Genomic DNA, 8020 nt, shown 5'->3' on the forward strand with positions numbered 1-8020 from the left:
CTTATCCGAAATTTCAGCAGTCAATTTCTCAAGACGAGCAATTTGGGATCTTAAACCATCAAATTCTTTAGACATATCATCGAGCTCTTTATTCATAAAACTCATAAAAATTTTCTGTTCCTTAATCTTGTTTCTGAAGAAATTATTATGCTCAAATTGCAAAACCATAAAACTCCTGACATTGCTTTCGATATCTTCTAACCTTTTAAGGTGAAGATCACCAAATCTAGGTAGAGCTATCGTGACAAGCAAGCAATCCAACACACAAGCAAACAAAAAGCAAGTGGGCAAAAAGAGGCAAATAGAGAAAGAGAGGGAGGATAGAGAGAGAGGGCGAATAAAATGGCAAGGGTGAAGTGGGGGAGAGCAAAACGAGAGGCAAATGGCAAATAATGTAATGCGGGAGAGAAGGGTTGTGATGGGTACTTGGTATGTTGACTTTTGCATAGACTCCCCGGCAACGGCGCCAGAAATTCTTCTTGCTACCTCTTGAGCACTACGTTGGATTTCCTTGAAGAGGAAAGGATGATGCAGCAAAGTAGCGTCAGTATTTACCTTAGTTTTTGAGAACCAAGGTATCAATCCAGTAGGAGACTACACGCGAGTCCCTCGTACCTACACAAAACAAATAACTCCTCGCAACCAACGTGATAAGGGGTTGTCAATCCCTTCACGGTCACTTACGAGAGTGAGATCTGATAGATATGATAGAATAATATTTTTGGTATTTTTGTGATAAAGATGCAAAGTAAAAAAGCAAAGGAAATAACTAAGTATTGGAAGATTAATATGATGAAGATAGACCCGGGGGCCATAGGTTTCACTAGTGGCTTCTCTCAAGAGCATAAGTATTTTACAGTGGGTGAACGAATTACTGTTGAGCAATTGACAGAATTGAGCATAGTTATGAGAATATCTAGATATGATCATGTATATAGGCATCACGTCCGAGACAAGTAGACCGACTCCTGCCTACATCTACTACTATTACTCCACTCATTGACCGCTATCCAGCATGCATCTAGAGTATTAAGTTCATGAAAACAGAGTGATGCCTTAAGCAAGATGACATGATATAGAGGGATAAATTCATGCAATATGATAAAAAAACATATTGTTATCCTTGATGGCAACAATACAATACGTGCCTTGTTGCCCCTACTATCACTGGGAAAGGACACCGCAAGATTGAACCCGAAGCTAAGCACTTCTCCCATTGCAAGAAAGATCAATCTAGTAGGCCAAACCAAACTGATAATTCGAAGAGACTTGCAAAGATAACCAATCATACATAAAAGAATTCAGAGAAGATTCAAATATTGTTCATAGATAATCTTGACCATAAACCCACAATTCATCGGTCTCAACAAACACACCGCAAAAATAAGATTACATCGAATAGATCTCCACAAGAGAGGGGGAGAACATTGTATTGAGATCCAAAAAGAGAGAAGAAGCCATCTAGCTAATAACTATGGACCCGAAGGTCTAAGGTAAACTACTCACACTTCATCGGAGAGGCTATGGTGTTGATGTAGAATCCCTCCATGATGGATGCCCCCTCCGGCGGAGCTCCGGAACAGGCCCCAAGATGGGATCTCGTGGATACAGAAAGTTGCGGCGGTGGAATTAGGGTTTTGGCTTCGTATCTGATCGTTTTGGGGTATGTAGGTATATATAGGAGGAAGGAGTACGTCGGTAGAGCTATAGGGGGCCCACGAGGGTGGAGGGCGCGCCTGGGGGGTAGGCGCCCCCCCTACCTCGTGGCCTCCTCTATTTCTTGACGTAGGGTCCAAGTGTCCCGGATCATGTTCGGTGAGAAAATCAAGTTCCCGAAGGTTTCATTCCGTTTGGACTCCGTTTGATATTTCCTTTTCTTTGAAACCCTAAAATAGGCAAAAAAAACAGCAATTCTGGGTTGGGCCTCCGATTAATAGGTTAGTCCCAAAAATAATATAAAAGTGGATAGTAAAGCCCAATAATGTCCAAAACAGTAGATAATATAGCATGGAGCAATCAAAAATTATAGATACGTTGGAGATGTATCATCTACCTCGAGATTGTAATGACTAAACCCTAGATGTCTGGCCTCTATGATTATGATTGCCTCTACGGACTAAACCCTCCGATTTATATAGACACTAGAGGGGGCTAGGGTTGTACAGAGTCGGTTTACAGAGAAAGGAATCTTCATATCCGAATTCTAAGCTTGCCCTCCACGCCAAGGAGAGTCCCATCCAGACACGGGGGAAGGTCCTCGATCATGTATTTTCACAGCCCACCAGTCTGGCCCATGTCACATAGCCCGGATGCCTAGGGACCCCCTAATCCGGGACTCCCTCAACGGGTACGGTGGAGAGCATGCGCTTGTGTAACATCCCAAATTTTCAATTTGGAATGTTGTGCATTAAATCATCATTGCATACCATATTTTATTGCATTTTGGTTGATCCTAGAAATTCTAAGCAACTCAAGGACCCATGGAGAGAGTTTGGGATTTCGTTATTTTCATATTTGAGCTTTTCTCGAATTACGAAAAGAGATCGTTTGATTTTAATTTTATTTCTCTGAAATATTTCTTTTATAAAAAAATAAAAGAGAGAGGATAAAATGACTTCCTCAAAATAAATAAATACCAGAGTTTAATATTAAAATCAAATAAGTTTTTATTTCGGAGTTTTATTGCTATTTTATTTGAATTAGGAAAAATACGTGTTTTTCAAAAATACATTTTAGGCCCAAATAATGTTCACTTTGTCTGGCTTATTTTTAGAGGACAGGAAAAATTTACTTCGGGATTTTTGGAGTCCCTTTACTATTTCTTTTCTTTTTTTTCTGCACGCTCGAATTGTTTAAAAAAACGTGAACCGATCTAACCGGGCCGTGTCCGTCTAGGACTCTCGGCCCGGCCGACCTTGTAAGCCGGGGGAGCCGCCCCCTCAGCCCACCCGCACCCCCGCTGAAACCCTAGCCCGCCCAAGCTGCGCGCCGCCGCCGCTCGCCGCTGCACGCCGCGCTGCCGCCTCGCCGCAGCACGCCCCGCACGCCGGAGCCGCACCGCCACCTCACCGCCCGCCCGCCGGAGCCGCACGCCGCCGCTGCCGGTAACCGCCGCCACCGCTATCGGTTTTCTACGGAAAAACCGATCGGTTTTTTTAGAACCCGCAGTTTTTTTAGTAGATTGGTTTTTTCGGTTTAGTTATTTAGCGGACGTTCGCCCGTACGTTCGTTTTTACGAACGGTTTTCACCGTTTAGCCACAAACAGCGAACGCTCATTTGTTAGCCTGTTCATCGGTTTTCTTTAATCGGATTTTTCTGTGATTATTTCTGATCGCGATTTCTGATCCGATTTTTGTTCTAGTTTATCTTTTCGCTCTTTAGTCGGAATCAGGCGATTCAAGCGCCTAGATCTTCGTCTCGGGACCCTCTTTCCCTTTAACCAACTTGAACAAGCTTTTGCTACTGTAAAATTTGATCTAGGTCCAGATTAGTAAACGAATCTTGTTTCTTTCGCCGTTTGAGTTTCGTTGCTCCATTCGATTTGATTCTTTTTGCAAACCGGAGTTCTTAAGTTGAACTTTCTGGTTAGATCTTCTTATTTGAGTTTTACCCGTGTTTCTTTGCTTGATTGCTTATGTATGCTATTGTTTGTTTGTGATAGAATTCTCGGAGTGCGAAGCGTGTTATTTGGAGTCTCTAGGTTACGCGGATCGTCAGCAAGGCAAGTAACACTTTGATCATACCCCTTTATCACCCAGTTTTTATGCATTAGTTCCAATCCTCAAACATTGCATGATTAGGATGTTATTAACATGTGGGTTGGGAAGTAGTTGATGAGGTAGAACCTATTGCCCTGTTACATCCAACCCTTGGGAGTTACTTCTACACGTTGCTTATATTGCTATGTTATGCTCGTAGACATGGTTTGGGTGAGTGAAATCCATGACAGATGTGAGATTGTTAATTAATGGTTCAACTTAAGGTGGCAACTTAAATACACATCTGGGTGGATTGAGGCACCTAGAGTACCCAGTGTTGCCTGTATTTTTTGGAAATCCCGGAGTACCCGTGTGATCTTCCTATGGACCGCCACCCAGGCTCAAAGGGAACTGAGATGATTCATGCTAGAAACTTCCGTGTGCAGCCACAAGCTATTATGGGCTCTAGCATAGTTGAGTAAGTTACGTGGAGCTCTTGAAGAGGTGGATCAGCAGGTAGTGGGTTGTAGGTTTGGTATGGTCTGCCCGGAGTAGAGAGTTAATGTTTCGGAAAGACTGTGCCTCGGTCATCCGTTTCTCAAACACCATGTAGTGCAAGAAATTCAATGGAGGCGATCGAGTCTTGTGGGGAAAAGTGCGCAAACCTCTGCAGAGTGTACAAACTAATCATGGTTAGCCGTGTCCCCGGTCATGGACATCTTGAGTATCTAGTACTTGGAATATCTTAAGCATCTCATCACTCTAAATTAATATTGTTGGGTTGATAATTACTTTAATTGGGATTGAGTTGGAGGAACCTTCTCAATGATGTTTCAACTACCATGATAGTTAAATTAAAATCTATTCCTTTGTTGTAGGGAAAAATTGGCTTTTCGCAAAAACTATAACCATAGAGCTTTCCACCAGCCAAATATGCATGTAGTGATAGCATTATTCTGTTCTTGCTCTACTGTGTTACTTTGCCAGCATATTACATGTGCTGACCCATTTTTGGGTTGCAACGTATTATGTTGCAGACTTTTCAGACGAGGAGTAAGGTTCGCTAGGTCGTTGCCGTGTAGCTCAGCTATGTCGTTGGAGTTGATGGACTCACTTTATCTTCCAAGCCTTTCACTGTTATCGTATTAGATGGTCTTAAGCCATATTTATTGTAATAAGTTCTCTTTGGAGACATTCGATGTAATAAGTGTGTGATTACTACTCTGCTATAAATCCTTGAGTACTGTGTGTGTCAGCATTACCGATCCAGGGATGACACTGAAGCACATATACTTGATCGTTTGAGGTCGGGTCGCTACAAGATGGTATCAGAGCGCACGCTGAGTGTAGGACACGACCATTAAGCTAAAAGCCATAGATCACTATTCTCTTCTCATTTCTGACTCCTCTCCATTTTCTACTCTTTAGGATGGCGGATGCAAGGAACAAGTTTGCACAACCGGATGAAGAAGCACCTTTTGGAAGACACTTGAAGGAAGTCACTAGGTACCTGAACATAGGAATACCAAGCTTCACCGGGACTTACAACGCCACTTTACCAGAAGAGGAGCGATGGGTGATTCAAGTTCAAGTTCCAAGAAGAACCTTCATGCCAGTTACTAAGCCCATAGAGTTTTCCTTCGATGCACCAACCTGAAGTCTAGGAAAGAGTATGGTAGCTCACATCACCATGGGACGCATTGGAGAAGTTTAACACAAGGATCTTAAGGATACTATCTATCAGATTTGTGGGCGCCGAGATGAGCAATGGGAGATGATCAGCACCAGGAAGGATAGATCAATTGCAGCTTTCATCCAGGAACTAAACCAGCACATTCGACGCCAAGAGAATCAAATGTGCGCAGGAATGATAGATCTGAAGAAGGCGATGACAAGGATCGCGGAAATGGAGGAAGAACTTAAGGCTACACGTGAAGATTATGAGGAGGAAATTGTCGTACTAGTGGAGAAGAATGACGACCTGATTAAGAAGATAGGAGTGTTCCTAGGAGACCCCGCACCAGGAGGAGAAGACGAAGAACCCAAGGAGATTCGCCCGGAGGACTACATCATCATCGACGACACTGACTCCGACCTTAGTGATGATGACTTTAAAGACGAAGCTGGAGCGGATATCATGGAGTCTTCAATCGAGGAATATTTTTAGTAGACCACCACATCAGTAGTAGTATTCCAGCATGTAAATAGAGTAGTCCGAGCACTTTTGCAATAGTTAGATTGATTGTATACCTTTCTTGATTGATTGAGTGAAATGATTGTGTTTGTCTCATGTGCATATGGGTAGTGCTTTCTCATTATACCTCATTCTATTCTAATCTCTCCCCTCTAAACCCATCAGATGCCTCCAAGACGTGACCCCGGATTTGCTTTCCCACCGGAGCTCACTCAGTTGATCCAGCAACAGAATACCCTGATGCAGTTGTTAGTTCAGAACCAAGGCAACAACAACAATCCACCACCACCACCAGTTGACAACTTAGCCCGTTTTCTGAGGTTGCAGCCGCCGGTGTTTTCCAGTAGCACTGAGCCCATAGTAGCAGATGATTGGCTCCGCAGGATTGGAAGGGAGTTAACCACTGCAGGATGTACTGATGCTGAGAAGGTGCGTTTTGCCGCACATCAGTTGGATGGACCAGCAGCATCATGGTGGGAGAATTACACTGTCACCTACCCTATAGCTGCGGTGACATGGGACCAGTTTCAGCAAGCCTTCCGTACAGCCCATGTCTCAACTGGAGCAATGAGTATGAAGAAGCGTGAGTTCCGCAACTTACGCCAGGGGAACCATACTGTGGCACAGTACGCGGATGAGTTTAGCAAGTTATCTCGCTATGCCCCTGATGATGTGGCCACAGATGCCGCAAAGCAGGAGAAGTTTATGGAAGGGCTAAATGATGAGATGAGCATGTAGTTGATGGTGGCAACATTCACCAACTATCAGGAGTTGGTAGATAAGGCTCTTATGATTGAAGGGAAGCAGCAGCAGATTGAGAGCCGTAAGAGGAAGTATGGACAAGGGAGGTATAACTCAGGAGCTCAGCAGAAGCCTCACCTAACCCCGAACTTGGGAGGACTTGTTCATAACCATGGAGGCCACACCCATAATGGAGGAAGTAACCATAATCATACTGGCCCAAGGAATGGGAATGGGAATGGAGCAAGCAACAATCAGAACCGCCCCAATCCAGCCACACCTACCAAGAGAGACCGAAGCCACGTTACTTGTTTCAAATGCGGGAAGACTGGACACTATGCCACGGAGTGCCCTGAAGGGAAGAATGGAAACGGAAATGGGAGCGCTGGGAAGAATCCCAATCCATTCAACAAAGGACAAGTGAACCACGTTAACATGGGGGAGGTTGAAGAGCAGCCAGACGCGGTTATAGGTAAGTTTTTGGTTAAGTCATTTACCGCTCTTGTTCTTTTTGATACTGGTGCATCGCATTCATACATATCAAGGGAATTCGTGGATAAGTTTAAACTACCGACACAAACCCTTAGGACCCCTCTGTTAGTAAGCTCACCTAGAGCAGAGTATATGGCTAGTCGATGGTGCGATCAGATACCCTTAACCATTGGTAGCCATGTTTTTCCGTCCGACCTAATTATCTTGGAGTCACAAGGATTGGATGTGATATTAGGAATGGACTGGATGTCAACGTACGGAGGAAGCATTGACTGTGTTAGTAAGTCAATTTGTCTCACCACCCCGGAGGGAAAAAGGATCAAGTATATATCTAGGCATGCGCCAAGAAGTAGCCAAGTAAATACCCTCACGGGAGTTGTTCAGGAGGAAGTGCCTGTAGTAAAGGATTACCCGGATGTTTTCCCAGAGGAGTTACCAGGCATGCCACGGATCAGGATATTGATTTTTTGATAGAGCTATTGCCAAGCACAGGGCCAATATCCAAGAGACCCTATAGGATGCCTGTGAATGATCTGGAGGAGATCAAGAAATAGATCAAGGAGTTATTGGAGAAAGGTTACATTCGACGGAGTTCATCACCATGGGGAGCCCCGGTGCTTTTGGTTGAGAAGAAGGATAAATCCCTAAGAATGGTTGTTGATTATCGAGCCTTGAATGAAGTGACGATTAAGAACAAGTACCCATTGCTGATGATCAATGATCTGTTTGACCAGCTACAAGGAGCTAAGGTGTTTTCGAAGATCGATCTGCGATCAGGATATCATCAGTTGAAGATACGAGAGAAGGATATACCAAAGACAGCCTTCACCACACGGTATGGGTTATACGAATATACGGTCATGTCATTTGGACTGACTAACGCCCCTGCCTATT

Source organism: Triticum aestivum, chromosome 6A (genome assembly GCF_018294505.1).
Source record: "Triticum aestivum cultivar Chinese Spring chromosome 6A, IWGSC CS RefSeq v2.1, whole genome shotgun sequence".
NCBI classification, from domain to species: Eukaryota; Viridiplantae; Streptophyta; class Magnoliopsida; order Poales; family Poaceae; genus Triticum; species Triticum aestivum.